Consider the following 17,981-nt stretch of genomic DNA (forward strand, 5'->3'; position numbering starts at 1 on the left):
AGAACAAACATACATCACACAATCATAGAATCACAACCATCACCTACCTCGAAACAAGCTTGAAACCCTTAGAAACTTGATCCTTCCCTTTCCAGATTCGTTCCGCTTGTTCTTGGTCTACAAACAATCAATATTATACGGGAATCAATAAACAATCATTAATTACCCGAATTACTAACAATTCTATGAACCTTAGGTCACACCCATGATCCCAACTATCCAACTTAGGGTTGTTTCCACCATAGAATCTATAACAAAACCCTCCCCAATCAATATTCACCCATTCTATTACGTTCTACGAATCGAAAAATGGATCGAGGAGTGAAAAGTTTACCTTTATCTTCAAGAATGGTGAAAAATGAGTAGGAGTTTCCTGGGAGTCGTTCCTTAGCTCAAAAAGTCAAAAATGCATAATGAGGTCATTTAGGGGTTTATTAACGACTTTAATTCGCATCGGGCCAGCCACAACGGCCACCACCCTGCCATAGCGTCCCCGCCAAAGCGGCCTTCTCAAGACATAGAGTTATTTCAAGAATTCCAAAATTCTCATTTCACAACACACCTCTAACCCACGATGCTCAGTAAATACCCTTAGCACTAAGATCGATTCCGGGAGTTCTACTCACCCGAATTTAATTCTGTAAAGTCGTATGGGATCCTTAACGTCTTAACTATCCACTCATGTAATCACATTCATTAATAGATCTCTCATTTGTTACCAAATTTTTCTACACCTTAAAGATTCCGATTTCGTCTAAATTTGGAGTAGATTGGGAAATTTTAAGATACTACGAAAAAGTTTTCCGGCCCCAAATTCTTTCCCCATTGACTTTTCTATAACGACAGGAACAGGTCGTTACAAATAAAAGTACAACAAATAAATTGAAAACGAAAGAGAACTTATTAAATGTAGTTCGGATTCTTCAAACAAGTTTTTGATCAAATACTTTTTCTCCATTAGTTTGAGACTTTTCAGATTCTGAACACGAACTTGTAGTTTGTGCAACCGAAAATCATTAAAGTTCTTATCAAGTAAGAGTTGCTGGAAAAGTATATTTTATGGCTATGAAAATGAGTGCATATTAATTATCACGATACTTTTCTCATTTGAAGTTGAGTTATTTCATTCTCTGTTGCATCAATTTTTATTGATCTATCTAATTTACCCATAAAAAAAATTGTAATTGCATAATCGAATAACTCTCACAATCTTCCTTGTTATAAGTAGAAGAATAGAAAACTTACAAAATTCGTAGTTTAAAAGTGTGAGAAACCCCCTCTATTTATAGACAACAAAGGATAGTATGAAAAGATGGTTATCGTGTCTTTTCAGATAAGTCAAAACCCTTCAAAAAAATCACAACTTTTTAGAAATGTCATAACTCATCGAAAAAGTCATAACTCATAAAAAAAAAGTCACAACCTTTCAGTAAAGTCACTACCCATCAATGTGAAAAGGTGTCTGCTTTTAATATAATATAGTGTATATAAATATAATATTAAATATAGAATATATAATAAATTTGTTTTAAGTTGGGGTAATATAGTAATTTAACATTAATGTTAGGGAGTTCATGCTTTTAAGGTAGTAATATAAGTGTATATATATATATATAATTCTTTCCCTTCTTTACCTTTTTTGAATTTGGTTAAAAAGGCCTCATGATTCTATTTCTTCAATTCTTCCCATAGTTTACTTCAACAACTGAACGAAAGACGCTCCTCACGCCGTCGTCTGCTTAGCCTCAGAATCTTCTTGATAGCTGCTCAACTCAAGTTGAGCTATTCACAAATGGCGGAGAAGCCCCAGCCAGTTCAGGTACTATACTGTGGAGTCTGCGGGTTACCAGCAGAGTACTGTGAATTCGGACCTGACTTTGAGAAATGCAAACCCTGGCTGATTCAAAATGCATCCGATCTCTATCCGGAATTCCTCAAAGGTTTTAACCCTAAGAATGCCCTATTTATGATTTTTTTTTAAAATTTTATAAATAGGGTCTGAATTCCTTATCCTTGAGATTTTGTTTATTTGTTTGTTTTTGCAGAATCAAATGGAACAGAAACAGATAAAGTCTCTGATAAGCTTTAGTCGACTTCAATCTCTGAAGGTGAGAGCCTGTTTGCTGTTCGTTTCAACAATTGCCATCTTAAGGGTGAATTGCTGATTTTAAGTTATATACCTGGCAAACTCTGTGTAATATGCGGATATATAATTAAGTGAAGTGATTTAGTTAGCGTAGGTGTAATTTTTTTAGTTTAATCTGCTTCTCCAGGGATAGTGATCCTGATATTCTAACAAGGAAAAGGGTGGAAGAAGTAATATATTATGGTTGATGAAGCGGGAATGAGACTATTGTTGGAACCCCTATAGCGACAACTAAGTTAGATGGTTTCTTTTACATGTATGGAAGCCTCACACAAAGTTATGTGGTGCATCTGCTAGTAGGAGGATACAAGTAGCGGTGGAACACTGGAAGTGTGCATGAGATTGCAGACATTGGCCTTTTAAAAATTATGTTGTTCGGTATATACAATGGCCTAATAATTGGTTGTGTAGAGTGGATTTCAGTTTGAAGTTTAGCTCAACCTTTTTGGTCCCTTATCTAATTCAAGATATAAAAGTTGATCCTAGGTGATGCATATATATGCCAGAAAAAGATATATACTCTTTAAATTTGAGAAACACCAAGGACATTAATTTTATATGGTTGTTGTAGATATCCCATCAACATCGAGATTTGACGAATTGTACATGCATGCTTGAAAAATCTTTTTGGGGTTGCTTGCAGAATATTTTCTGATTTAAAGAAGGGATTTTTATTTGTACAAATGGTACTTCAACCTTGGAGCAAGCATGAAGAGATTTACAATATTTCTTTATCTTATGAGTTTTTATGCCGATCGATCGTCAAGAAGTGTTGATAGGAGATGACGGGATCAAGAAGAGATGGAGAGTATTTTGATCAATTAATCAACTCTAACCAAGAGAATTATATTTTAGATCTTCACACGTCTGTGAATGATAGAAACTTTGGCTACACTCGTAGAATTAGGCTGACAGAGGTAAAGGATTCCATGAGAAATATGAGGATTGGAATAGCTTGTAGTCTAAACTCCAACTAGTATCTGTATAGAGGTTTTGGAAGTGTCTTGGGGAGGTCAGAGTCAAATGATTCATCAAGCTATTCAATGCTATACTAGAAACGATAGGATGCCCAATGAGTGGAGGAAGAGCACCATGATTTTGATTTATAAGAAAAAAGGAGATAGTAAAAGTCATGTGAACTATTGTGGCAATGAACTCATATTATTGCTATGTAACTCTTGGAAAGAGTGATAGAGCGTAGACTTACGAACTCAACAAGAGTGAAAGAGAATCAATTTGGTTTATGCCTGGTTATTCTCTGAAAGTGAAAGCCCATTTGTTATTTTGCTTAGTAGTCTCCATTTCTCGAGGGTGAATTATTGTTTATAGACTAGTCATATATATGGAAAACTCCGTGTAATATGGGTATATAATTTAATGAAGTGATTTTAGTCTGCTTAGGTGTATTCTTGTTTGGTTTAATTGGCTTCTCCATAGAGAGTGATTTTGAGATGCTAACAAGGAAAGGGGTGGGAGAAGTAATAAATTATGGTTGATGAAGCAAGAATGAGACTTAATGGAACCCAATAGAGATAACAAAGTTAGATGATTTCTTTTCATGTGTTGAAGCCTTGCACAAAGTTACGTAGTGCATGTGCTAGTAGGAGGATACAAGTAGTGGTGGAACATTGGAAGTGCACACGAGCTTGCCAGACATTGGTCTTATTAAAATACATAAAAGGGACAATCTACCCCCAAACTATCTTAAATGGCATGTTAATATCATTATTTATACTTTAAGGTCATTCATATCCTTACCGTTAATCTTTTGGGCTGTGTACATCCTTTTGGTAAATAGAAGGACATGTGGCATTATCTAAACAACCTATTTGAAATTAATTTAATTTTTACCCACAAATTAAACCCACCCATCTACCTATATTCTAACCCGCCCTGACCCAAATTATAACCCAAAACACCAAAAATCAAGGAGAATCCACAAGAAATAGAGAGAAAGCAGGGTGGAGCGAAAGCATGAAACTTGTGAATTAACAATTTAAATTAAGCAAGAAGAAGCGAAGATAGAGTATTTTGTAGCAGAAGATAGTGTCTTGAACCATCAAAAATGAATTCCACAATGTCCCAACAAGAATCAAAAACACCATATAGAAAGCCAGTGCAAAACAAAGAACAAAACGAAGAATAGAAGCAAATTGATCAACCCAAAGAGCCTCAAAATGAAGAAAAAGAATACGTTTTGCTAGAATGTTTACTTTTATTGATGTGTGAACTGAAGCTGTCAATGGAAGTTTCAAAAGAAACATGGGTCTACCTAAGGGATTTTCTTAGATGGTTAACTGAGAGAAAACAACAAGTTAAACCACGCAAGCAAGAGATTCCTAAAGAACAAACCAATAGGCAGTGGAGTACTAACACTAAACCTATGGAACACAGGAACAAACACCTATTACAACAATCAAGATCGTTGTGTTCTTTACCGATAGCGACATGTATGTCATTGGGATGGTTACCATGATTGAGTAGAAATTAGTGAATGCAGCAGTTTACAAGTTGTTTGTGCTAACCAGATGCAAGTCAGAGCCGATGAGGACGACGACTGAGTTGACACCGAATAATTGTTGCTGGAAGAAGAGAAAAATTGATTTGTGGGAGAATTTACACTGAGAGTGCTTAAGTTATTCGGGTCAAGGTGGGTTAGATTATGGGTAGATGGGTGCGTTTTAATTATAAAAGATTACCCTAGGTGATGCCTATAAATGCCATAAAAGATATAATGTGTTGTTTAAAGTTGAGAAAGACCGCCCCTAAGGGTGTGGCCTAGTGGTCAGTGAAGTGGTTGAAAACCCTGAGGTCTTAGGTTCAAAACTCAATGGAGACCAAAAATACTGGGTGATTCTTCCCATCTGTTCTAGTCTTGGTGGACAAAGTTACCTGATACCTGTTGTTGGTGGAAGGTGGCAGGTATCCGTGGAATTAATTGAGGTGCGCAAAAATTGGTGTGGATATCACGGTCATAAAAAAAAGTTGAGAAAGACCAAGGTCATAGATCTTACAAGGTCGTTGCAGATATCTTGTCAACATCGAGCAATGAGGAATGGTAAATCTAGACTTGAAAAGTCTTTCTGGAGTTGCTTGCAAAAATGTTTTTTTTTGCGTTAAAGTTGTTTCTCAACATGAGAGATGGAGAATTTTATTCTGGTCAATTGTTTAGCTCTAACCAAGATAAACTCAGTTTAGACCTTCACACATATGTGAAAAGTACGAACTTTGGATACATTCGTAGAATTAGGTCGACAAAGGTAAAGGATACCATGAACATTGTGAGGATAAGAAAATCTTATGGTCAATGTAGTATCCGTATAGAGGTTTGGAAGTGTCTTGGAGAGGCCGAAGTAGAATGACTCACCAAGCTATTCAATGCTATATATCAAGAAGTGGTAGGATACTCCATGAGTGGAGGAGGAACACCTAATTCCGATTTATATGAACAAAGGAGATAATCAAAGTTGTGCGAACTATTGTGGCATTGAGCCCATATGTCGTATGATGGAACTTTGGGAAAGAGAGAGCACAGACCTAAGAACACCGAAGAGTGAAAGAGAACCGGTTTGGATATATGCTCAGTAGATCTACAAATGAGGCTATATTCTTGCTAAGAAAATTGATGGGAATATATCACAGATGTAAGAAAGATTTGCACATGGCGTTTATTCACCTAGAGAAACAATATAATAGAGTACTTCGAAAGGTCCTTTGGTGGGTGATGGAGAAGAAAGAAGTTCATCTTATTAAATACATAAATGTCATAAAAGACATGTATGAACGAGCCTTCATCATGTAAACAGTAGTAGTTGATATAGAGGAGTTCCCCACAACAATTGTTTACACTAGGAATCGACATTGAGCCTCTGCTTGTTTACCCTATTTATGAATGAGTTAACCAACAAAATACAAGATGAGGTTTTATGGTGTATGCTATTTGCGGATGAAATTGTGTTAAATGATGATTCTAACGAGGGTGTCAACCAAAAGCTTGAGCTATAAAGAGCAAGAGTTTTATAATAAGTAGAAGACTGAATACATGCACTGTAGGTTTAGTTAGCATGTGAAGAGAAAAATTGAAGTGAAACTAGATGGGATTGCAGTGTGAAAATGCAAACAATATAAATATCTAGGGTCATTGTTTCAGAAGAATTGAATGATAGAGGAGTGTTACTCATAATATTAAAATTGGATGGTTAAAATGGAGAAGTGCTAGTGGAGTGTCATGTAATAGAAAAATGCCTACTAAAGGGAAAGGTAAGTTCTATAGAACAACGGTAAAACTGGCAATGTTATTGTAATGCTAATTACAAAGGAGAGAACTAGAGAAGAATTTAGACTTTTATTTATTGGAAGTTTTGACTATTACAAATTACAATTCATACTCAAACTAAGCTAGTCTTGAGCTAAAATCCTTCCAACAATGGTGATTATCCAGTAAAAGATGAGGGTAGAAGGTTTAGAAAGAGATGAGAAGAAGAAGGAGAAGATTGAAGAGAGAAGAACGAGAGAGGAGATAATTGGATTTACCAGATTTTTCATAACTACCCAGTCCAATCTGTCGGTGGCTTATTTAATTGGAAAGTGGCCCAACTGTTGTAATTGACTTCCAGTTGGCCCAACTAACCCTTTTCTGATTAATTTCGTTAGATGCAATCTCAGAAAAGCCCTAATTCTAATTCCACCGCAATTTCATTTCTTATCCAACATATAACAGTTATATAGTAGAGAACATTGGGATGCTAAAGTCCAACATATTCACAAGATCTATGTTGTAGAGATGTAGATGCTGAAATGAATTTATAGTCATACAATATTATGTAACATTATAAATGATCACATTCTAGAAGATGCAAGTAGCATGCATTAAGGATAAAATGCGAGAAGCTCGCATGAGATGTTTGGACATGTCTTGCATCGACCTACAAATGCACCCGTCTGTAGGTGTGAAACTAAGGTAACTGAAGGTCTTAAAAAGGGACAGGGTAGACCTAAAATCACATGGAAGAAAGTTGTTTGAAAGACCTACAAATCCTTGGTATCAATATAGACTTGCCTTAAAATAGGGTCCAATGAAAGAAAAACATCCATATAAGTGATATATGCTAGTTGAGAAGAGGTTTTAGACTTGTTAGGAAACTTCTAATATTATCATCAATATTATTACTATTATTATTTATTCATATATTTAACTTATTTTGCACTTCTATTTTATTTATGTGATTAATGATGTTAAATGAAGAAGTGGAGATTCATACAACTGATCTCAACTTATTTGGGACTGAGGCATAGTTGTTGTAGTCAATGTTTGACAATTCGTTAGGGTATTCTAGTGAGTCATTATTGGTTGGTTGTATTCCCTTAGTTTTGGAAGTTCATCTCAAATCTCTTTTTTGATGCCCCTGTTTTTATAAATTCATTTTTTTTTTCTCTTCAGAACTGGAATCTTTTATTTATATTATGTCCTCCATGGTAGTCCATATATTTCTTCTAATGTTATTGGATACTCCCAGATCATTTTGGTGGAAGGCTTTCTTTTCAATAGTCATTTTTATTGCCAAGAGATGCTTATTTCTTAATTCTTGTTCTGTTTTTCAACATCATAATATTCTATTATCAACAACAAATACCCAGAGTAGTTCCACAAAGTTGGGTTTGTTGGTCTGGGGAGGGTAGAGTGTATGCAGTACTTATCCTTACCTTAGAGGTAGAGAGGTTGTTTCGATAGACCCTCAGCTCAAGAAAAAAATGTCCAAAGCAGTCCAGAAAGTGAATAAACGGAAGCGAAAGCATAACAAAGCATTTGAACACTAACTACTACAAAATAATACAATAATCGAAGTACAAAAAACAACAGATAGTAACAGAAATCAAAGAACAATAAACTATAGGAGCAATACTACGACTACTAGTATGGATGGATATCAAGAAAACACACTACTATCTACTAATCTCCTACTGTAAGCTGTGTCCTTCACAACCTCCTATCTAAGGTCATATCCTCGGTAAGCGGAAAGTGCATCATGTCATGTTTAATCACCTCTCCACAGTACTTCTTCAACCTATCTCTACCTCTTTTGGACATAATATTTTGTTATCATGTCAAGTTTATGCTGGATTGGTTTTTGTAGCTGGGTCACCCGTTTGAGCAGAGAACTCTAAGATTAATTAGGTATTGTTTAATCTGCCCTCTGAATTCAAATTGAATTTTGTGCATATCCTCTTTCTTCCTTTTGTTGGATCAGGTTCTTCAACATCTAAACCAAAAGAAGTCAAACATCTTCCTGGTGGAAAGATAAAAAAGAAAGTAAGAACTTTCAAAGACTTTTCTTGTTATCTGAAGCATGCAAATCTCTCTTTTAAGGTTTCTATGACTCCACCCCATCCCAATGATAATACAAGTCATGTACAAATTTTGATTGGTGAGTTTCTTATGGTGATACTTTGACCAACAGATTGTGATTGTGGACGATGGTAATAAAAAAAGCTAAACTCTTTCCCTTCATGAACTATGATGATGCGTTTATTATTATTCCTCTCCTACTATTTTATTCTTCGATTTTATTATTACTTGTTATTTTCTTTGCTTCGGTTATCATATTATTTGCTATTGCTATTGTTTTATTTTTTCCCATTATTTTCAATATGGCTTCTTCACTAGTCCTTTTGATACCCATTTTGTTATGCTTTTCTTGAGTCCAAGGCTTTTAGAAAAAACATTTGTACCTTCACAAGGTAGAGGTAAGGTCTATATACATACCGGCCTCCCTAAACTCCACTTGTGGGATTACACTGGGTATGTAGTTGATTTGTTGTTGATGTGTTTATTCTTCATTTCGTCATTTTCCCAGATGTTATTTTTCCTGGTTGAACATACTTGAAGGCTGGAGCTATTGTGTTTTTATGAAGGTTTTTTCCTTGTCAATGTTAAGAAGAAAAACTTGCTCAGGAGGTTAGGGTCATGATCAACCTTTCTTGTTGGAAGGAAGTGTATAAGGACTAACTAAAGTACTACACTAAGAGAAAGCAATAGTGCTTATTTGAATCATTTGTACCCACAAAAATTCCTATGAACTAGTATTCAGCAACTGCCAAAGGCACACTATTGTTTCTCTTTGCATGATCAGTTCGCTATTATAGGTTTAGGCCAGTGTTTCGTTGCATGGATGAAAATTATTAGTATCAGATATGTGAGAGTTATAATTGTTTGAATTAATGTATCGCTCTTTTTCAGTTTTTTAATCACTTGGTTCTTTCAACCATCATTATTAAAGGGCAGAGAACCTGAAATGAAAGTGGTTGTCAAGGGTTCTGTTATGGAACCCTCATTGAAAACTTAGAATCTTGAGGCTATAGAGGGTTTCTTTTCTATATTCCTTTTTCCTCTTCTTTTTTTGAGTGATTGAAATTTATATGGGCATCTTAATGGGATAAAATGGGTTTCTTTAAAAGAATTCTCATTTGTGATGCTTCAATTGATTTGGGCAACTAACTTAAGCAATCCAATAGTCAGCTAATAAGTTCAGGTACGATTTCAGAAGTGAGTATGACTGCAAATCATTTAGTATGATATAGTTCATTGTACAAATACTGTAGAACAGCGAGTGACATATCCACAAGTTATCCACAATGTCCCAACTTCCTACAATCAGCCTTCAATTGTGTCCAGGACAGAGCTCCTGAATTAATCTACAATTGGTTATAAGTTGTTGAATTATTTGGTAGGACAAGCAAGAAATTATTATTGAAAAGGTGACACGTAACAAGCGGAAAAGTATCACAACTATCAAAGGCCTCGAACTCTTTGGTGAGCATTTACCTATAGTTTATTGTGTATTATGTTGAATAATATGTGTTCTTCTTTCTCTAGATCCTTTTTGTCTTCCAAGTTGCTGCAGTTCTTAGTTTGGCTTATTTTTTTTGGCATTTAAGGTGTTAAACTAAGTGATGCTTCCAAAAAGCTTGGTAAAAAGTTTGCTACTGGAGCTTCCTTGGTGAAGGTGCGTTGAGTTATAGTTTTGATTTTCTCTGGTATAAGTTTGTTGTATGCCTGACCTGCATTCACCCTTTAGGGCCCAACTGAGAAGGAGCAGATTGACGTTCAAGGAGACATAGGTTACGATATTGTGGAATTTATTACAAAAACCTGGCCCGATGTATGTTAATATCTGTATTATCTTTACATTTTTGTCTATGCGTGTGTTTTTAGCTAGTTATTTACTAGTATTATAGAAAATTATGGTTGTTTATATGTATTGTTATAATCATCAGAATGAGTTAAATTTCTTCCTCTCTGTCTAAGAAAGGAACTGCAATTGACAAAGATTGCATCCCTCTAGCCAAATATGCGGTCAATGCATCATTCAATCTACTCGAGTCGAAACATACATTTCTGAATTTCTAATCAGGCTTTAGAATTTGTCCTTTCATCTAAAACTGTTTGTGAACTTTTTTTTCTTGTTGCTACTATCAAAGAAAATACCGAGTTACATTTCTGTGTGTCCCCCTCAAGAGTCTAATTTAATTCCAATTTTACATTTATTCTATATTTGAGATTTGGTCCATATCTATGTCAATGTTGCTTTAGTGCCCTCAGAACTTAACATGCTTGGTAAGTTGCTCTCAGTGTCGCCTCAAGTGTTGGATAAGAACTTAACCAGATCGGGAAGAAATAATTAAGAGGCTAACTGTAGCTTCCTCTTTCCGGCTATTTCTATTTCTGAGCCTGTGGGTACTTTCTTTCTCAAGTACCTTGTTTCATTGAAACATAACATAGATGGATGTGAAATTGTTTGAGAAATTCTTATTATTTACTAGGTTAGTTAGGTATTTTTAAGAAAAATAAAAATATTATATTAGTAGATAGTAGATACCCTTGTCTTACCCAATTTCTTTAAGTTGTTTGTTGAAACTCTTTTTCTCTGTGATTCTCAGGTTTCAGAATCTGCAATATTATTTATAGAAGATGGGGAAAAGGTTCCTGCGGCATAAACTTAGGACTCTTTATTCCTGCTTGCAGCAAGGTGTTTTATCAGGTCAATGCTCATATCAATATGATTAAATTTTTGAATGAGAATTTGTATTGGAGTTATTGATGCTCCTATCCCGTCCAACCCTTTTCCCTACAGTTACTAAGGGAACCCAAAAACAGAATGGGATTTTGCAGTTTAGATATGGTTTGATTTGGTTAGCTGGCAGCATTCTGCTTGTACAGTTGCTGCAATACTATTTTGTTTATGAAATTTGGTATTATACTGTATGTCATGATGGTGTCTGTTTTTTATTGAATGGTAATCATATTTATTCCTTGGATCGATATTTGTGAAATTCTAAGTTGGTTACTCTATTGTAATTAGATAGAGGAATATTGTTGGAACTATGTAAGTTTTGTTTGATCTGGATTAAGTTTTCAATTTGACCCTACTCGAAGTGCATTTATTTGTACTCTGAAAGAATCATTCAACTTTGGTTACTGCATTTAAGCTACTCATAGACAAGACCCTCTTCTCCCCACAGTATGCTATTTCATATTGTACATGATTTTAAAAAAAATAATATCAATATTACTTGAATAAAGTACAAGTTTCTGTTGTTGACAAATATGAATTCTCATCTGCTAACTTATTTGTTGAGTTCAAGATGATTGAATATCGCGTGAACCTACAAAGAAAAATAATCAAAGGTCAATTAGATATCAGTGAGTTTTTCTTTTATTTATTATGATTTTATGAGGTACAGAAATATAATGAAGCGTAGCTCACTTAATACTTCTGCATATACAATATTCTTGGTGTATTCTCATTTCATCCGTCGTGGTTGTTCTATCATGACCAGAACTCTTGTTATCGACACTAGTATTCTTCAAAGATGGTTTTAAGCAAACATCAAACATTGGAAGTTCGTTACAACAAACATCAAACTTGTGTACCTTGTTTATGACAAGATTAATTGGCTCGAAAGTTCTATTTCTTTTCCAACAATTCTTTAAAACTAACACTGCAAGAGATGTTGGACGTAAAAACAGATCACACAGGCTATACTTGCAGATAACAAATCCACACTTTTGCATTGTTTTCTTTATGCCATAACTTCACAAAATCACATGTTTATTTTCATAGATTCTTTCACACATTAGTAAGACTATTTCTACATAACACCATATGACAATTTCTTACACATCCAATTTCACATGGCATCTTTACACACTCTCTCACCACCTGCACTTGAATACACAACACCCTTTTCATCTACACTTTCTCTCATTCCATTCACAAACACTCTCAACTAACAATAGACACAGACCTAGGAAGGTGTCCCACATTCATTCCTACTTTACTTCTAATAAAATTAGACTAAAATCTCGGAGAATATGCTTTATAGAGAAGAGATTTTCAATTCTCAACTCGATGTGTGTAATGGACCCTTCCGGTCGTTATGAGTAGACCAATGGTGAAGGATTTGGGTCAGAAAACTTTTTGAGTAGTAACTTGAAAATCTTAGGCTAGGCCAGTCTTAGACGAAATTTGAGCAAGGTGGGGTCTAGGCCGATCTGAGAAGAGATTGAGGATAATGTCTAAGTTTGGGTTGGATTTCTATTAGCTAAGACATTAAGGAATCCATAGGGCATTACAAAAGTGAATTCGGGTGAGTAGAACTCCCGATATCGATCTTTGCGTGAATGGTTTGGTTGGGACGTTAAAGGTTGAAAGTGTGTTGTGAATGGGGCTTTGGGAAGGATTTTCCAAGTCTCTGACACCTGCTATAGCGGGTGTCACACTACTATAGCAGGAGAAATTAATTCCTGCTATAGCGGGTGAACCACTATAGCAGGGTTAGTCGGGCTTTTGTGTAAAGAAGTTCTAAAACCGATCATTATTTAGCTATCTCATTTTAGGTAATTGTAGAGGTGAACTAGGGCATTTTTTTATCTTGTTTTCATCGTTCTCTTCGATAAAGGTAAGTTAATTACTCCTTTTACTTGCAAATTGACTCTTAATCCCTAGAATATGGTCAACCTTAGGGGAGGGTTTTAACTTGAAATTATGGCGTGAAAATCCATGGTTGGGTAGAATGATTATGAAATTGGCCTAGGGTTAGGATTTGAGTATAATCCGGGTATTGTTAGGCCATTGGTCATTGATTGTTGTGTTTTATTATTGTTTTAGACAAAGAACAAGCCAAGGCATTAAAAAAGAGGAAAACTCAAGTTCTTTAGAGTTTCTAAGGCTTGATTGAGGTAGGTGATGGTTGTTTGTTTCCAATGTATATAACATTTGCATGTTAACTTCTTTATAGTAATACTGGTGCAATATATGTAGGAAACCCATAAGGGCCAAAAATAAAATGACATCATGTTAATAAATCTCATGTAATGAACCTATTTAATTTACTTGTGGCTTTAAGTGTGGTTATTCATTGTGATTGTGATTGTACATGTTGTTTGTTATTGATGGTTGGCTCAGGTACCACAACAATGTTGGCTCGGGTACCATGCCGATATACTGATAGTTTGTGTATGGATCCCATGAGAGGATTGGGTATGTGCTGTTGTGATCATATTGGACATGTTCAATGCATTGGTTAAGTAAATAAGTGTGACTAGGAGTCTATATCTGTTGTGACTTATTGATATATGTGTTGGATTGTATTATTGTCTTTTGGTTTCATGTTTACATTCATATTTTAGAACTGGTCGTATGATACACTATGGTTGTGTACTGATACTGCACTTGCTCTTTCCTTGTTGAGTACATGGTATATTTAGTTGGTTGATACAAGACTTCACTTGTAAGACCAGTGACATCTCAATCCAAGGGTGAGCTATTTCTTCCGAACTGCCATGAATTCCTCATAGTTTCTTTTCCATCTTTTTGGACTCAGACATTTCATACACTTCATTTTATTGTTTTCTTGGTTGGGGTTGCATTCCCTTTTTCTAAATACTCTAGAGTTTTGGTACTTCAACTTTCAGTTTCTAGGGGGTTGTTTCTGCATATTTATTTAATGATAACTGGATGAGTTCATGGGAACTTGATCTTTTATTTGTTTTAACTTGTTTTTCTAGTGTTTGTATAACGAGTTGCTTCTTAAAAATGGTTGATGGGTTATATAAGGGGTTAGTAATTGGTTCTCCCATCAGAGGGTTTGTATGAGTGTCACTCATGATGTTCTAAATCGTGAAAAAGTTAGTATCAGAGCCCTAGGTTTATTGATCTCATCGTATCAAAATGAGTCTAGTAGAGTCTTGCAAAACGGTATGGATATGTCTGTATTTTTCTGCAAGAGGCTACAAGACTTTAGGAAATTATCTCTTCTTTCTTCTTTCGTGCAATAACTTGATTTCAATTGGTATCCGGAGATCCGAATTGGTTTCTCTTAAAAGAGATAGTACTCAAAACTACTCATGAATTCCTTTGGAAATCGGTGTTTCCCCTCATTTTAAATGCAAAAACATTTATTCTTGAGAATACTTATTTCCCATATCTTCATTTTGAAAAATGAAACTCAACTCTACTCATCCTCAAACTCTAGTACTCAAGTCTTAAAACAACTTTTAAAAGATTATAAAATACTTCTCAAAATGACTTGAAAGAACTCTTAAGACTTTACTCTTAACTCTACCTTGAATGTGAATTATGAATTCAATGGTTATGATTCATGTTATGAATGATCTCTCAATGTTTAGATGTAGTTAGAATAAAAAAGGAGTGAAGGTACACTTTAAAGGAATTCAGACGGGTTAAACAACTGAAAATAGGACGGGGCAGGTGACCCTAGCGCACTGAGTGGCGCAGGGCGCCAACCCTCAAACTTCATAACCTCTTTTCTGGCGCACTGCTGACGCGACGCGCCATCCTCTGCCTAGATTTTTTCTAACGAATTTTCTTTCTCATTTTCTGACCCTAATTCGTCTAGAATCGATTGTTTTCCTCAATTTTTTCTTAGATTCAATTACCCAATACAAGGACACGAGAATCTACTAAAAAACAACCCTCAAACTCATAACGTTTATCTCGAGAACTCATCAAACATCATAATTTTAAGAACGAAAGCAACACTTCAAGACCACTCATCAAGAATTCATCAAGAACTCAACATTCCAAATTTTATGGATGAAATTCAATTATGTAAATCATGATTGGCGTGTGGGTGAATGAACCCAACAATATGAAATCTTACATACCTCTATCTAGCGAAACAAATCTACGATTCGCAAGAAATCCTGATCGTTCTTCCTTTTCTCCCCTTTTCCTCTTCTTGAACTCCTCTCAAAACTCTAAGCGTAAATTAGGATTCTGAAAACTGACCCAAATAAATTTAGACCCCTAAAATAATACTAAAAACGTTTTAAGCTGATAGGGTAAGGAAAAGACCAAAATACCCCTCCCTAATTTGGGTAAATTTCCTTAACTGGACATACTGACTTCAAACGGGCATATCTCTCTCATCCGAACTCGTAATTTAACAAACTCAGTGGCGTTGGAAAGAGGATTCAAAGACCTTTCATTTGATATCTTATGTGACACCTAACTCATCCTATACTGAAAGTTTAGGTCGTTTGAAGTTGACCCAAAACTCACAACCTAAGTATAACTTGCCAAATTCTCAATTTGGCTCTTTCCAATTTAGTTCTTTCTAAATTTAAATCTTTAAAATACCGAGGTGTGACAATTAGTAACCCTTGGAAGTTTAGTAAATATATCTGGCATTTGATTTGGAATATTTTGTAAATAAATCATCTTTGGAACCTCTTGTTTACATTGATTTATTCGAGGATCTAAATGAGATAGTGATATTGCATTCCAGTCTATCTCCTTTTTAAATTACTTATGTTTCTCCTCTAATAATGGGCATTCAAATTCATCAAAATGTTAATCAACAAATTTTTCTATAAATAAATCTCCAATCTTAGGTTCTAAAGTATTTTATAATTGAAGGAAATTCATACCCAACATGTATTCCCAATCTTCTTTGGGGATTAATCTTTGTACGTTGCGGTGAGGCAATTGAAACATATACCAAACATCTAAAAAAATTAAGATGGGAAATATTTGACTCATTTCCAAAAGTCAATAGTAATGTAGAGAAATCATGAACACTGGTTGGCTTATGCGCACAAGTACTGCCGCATGAAAAATAGCATGCCCCCATACCAAAAAAGGAAGTTTTTTCTTCATTTGTATTGGTCTAGCTATCAACTATAGACGCCTAATCAATGATTATTCTAGTTTATTTTGAGTATGAACATGAGCAATCATATGTTCAATTGTTATTCCAACCGACATACAATAATCATTAAAGGATTAAGATGTAAATTCACCAGCATATAGATTGTCTGTATTGTAGAATTTGTAAATTGTGCTCTCAATCTTATAATTTGATCCAATAATCTCACTAAAGCCACGTTACAAGTTGATAATAAGCACACGTATGACCATCTTGTAGATGCATCTATCAAGATCATATAATATTTAAATAGTCCACATGAAGGTGAATGGTCCGCATATATCACCCTGTATACGTTCCAAAAATGCAAGGAACCTTAGTTGTTGATGGTTTAATAATCAGTTTCTCTTGGGAACAAGCAACAAAAGAGAATTCTTTAGATTGAAGAACTTTTTTATTCTTCAAAGTGTGGCCATGTGAATTCTCAATAATTCTACGCATCATATTATAATCCGAATAGGCCAACTGGCTATGTCAAATGATGAAATCACTATGATCATTAAACCTTTTATTTACCATGGCATGTGATTCAACCACATCAATACTTCCCTCTTTTATCGTAGTAATATAAAGGTACTCAGCGTTTCCTTCATTAGATAGTTATTTTGACAAATAGCCTTGAAACTTAACAAGTTTTTTTGAGACTTACTACAATATAAAACATTATTAATGGTCGATATTGTTCCCTCAATAAGGTTGCTCTCCTAGAGCCCTCAAATATTTTGTACTACTAGATATCGTATTAACATTGGCTTCTTTCATAAATAAATGAGAGAATTTTTTTTTCTCTTAATATAGTGTGAGTTGTAGCACTATCCGGAAGACATATATCTTCATTACTCATCTTGGATCCAATTGAAGACTGAAAAAATTTATTCATCTTCATAAAATAAAAGTACAACATAAGAGATAAGCTAACTAACAACATTGGAAGTTTTTTTTTTAAAAAAAATTTTAAGTTAAAAGTAACATGAAGAAAATGATAATCAAAACCACATAAAAACAACAACATAGTGTACACCATAAAATAAAATCAAACGTCAATTACGATCACCAAAGAAGTCTTCAACCTCTGAATGAGTAATATCATTGAGGTCATTAAAATCATCATTCTTCAAAATCAAATTCGCTTCAATATTATCATTATATATTTGTGAAGGTCTTGCCTCAACATTGTTTTCAAATGTCAAGTGTGATACCTCCCGAGCATTAGAAGGAAATGTATCGTCTTTATTTGCCTTTCTTTTGAAGGAATTTTGATAAAGCCTGAAAAAATGCTTAGGCGCCCGACATTCATTTTTCCAATGGTCTTTCATGCCACAACGATAATAGTTTCCTCTTAAAGGATCAATTTGAGAACCCATATTGTTCTCTCTTTTATAATGACTACTACCACAATGATTATTATATCACTTTTTTCCATTATCACGTCCATGCACATTATATGACCTCGATTTTTATTTTATCTTCTTTCAGACTGTCCATTTGCTTCCACCACATTTGCTTCCAATAATGGAGCAGTTCCAGTGGGATGAGCTTCATGATTATTTTTAAAAGTGTATTATATTTCTCAGCCACAGGAACGCATGAGATTAAATCTGAATAT

At 34.7% G+C, this 17,981-nt stretch overlaps 1 pseudogene; it reads left to right on the top strand.

Moving 5' to 3' along the window:
* Positions 1–1,658: 1,658 nt before the first annotated feature.
* Positions 1,659–11,467, top strand: LOC102588725 (translation machinery-associated protein 22-like; annotated as a pseudogene).
* Positions 11,468–17,981: the final 6,514 nt, after the last annotated feature.

Source organism: Solanum tuberosum, unplaced genomic scaffold (assembly GCF_000226075.1).
Source record: "Solanum tuberosum cultivar DM 1-3 516 R44 unplaced genomic scaffold, SolTub_3.0 scf00252, whole genome shotgun sequence".
Classification (NCBI taxonomy): Eukaryota; Viridiplantae; Streptophyta; class Magnoliopsida; order Solanales; family Solanaceae; genus Solanum; species Solanum tuberosum.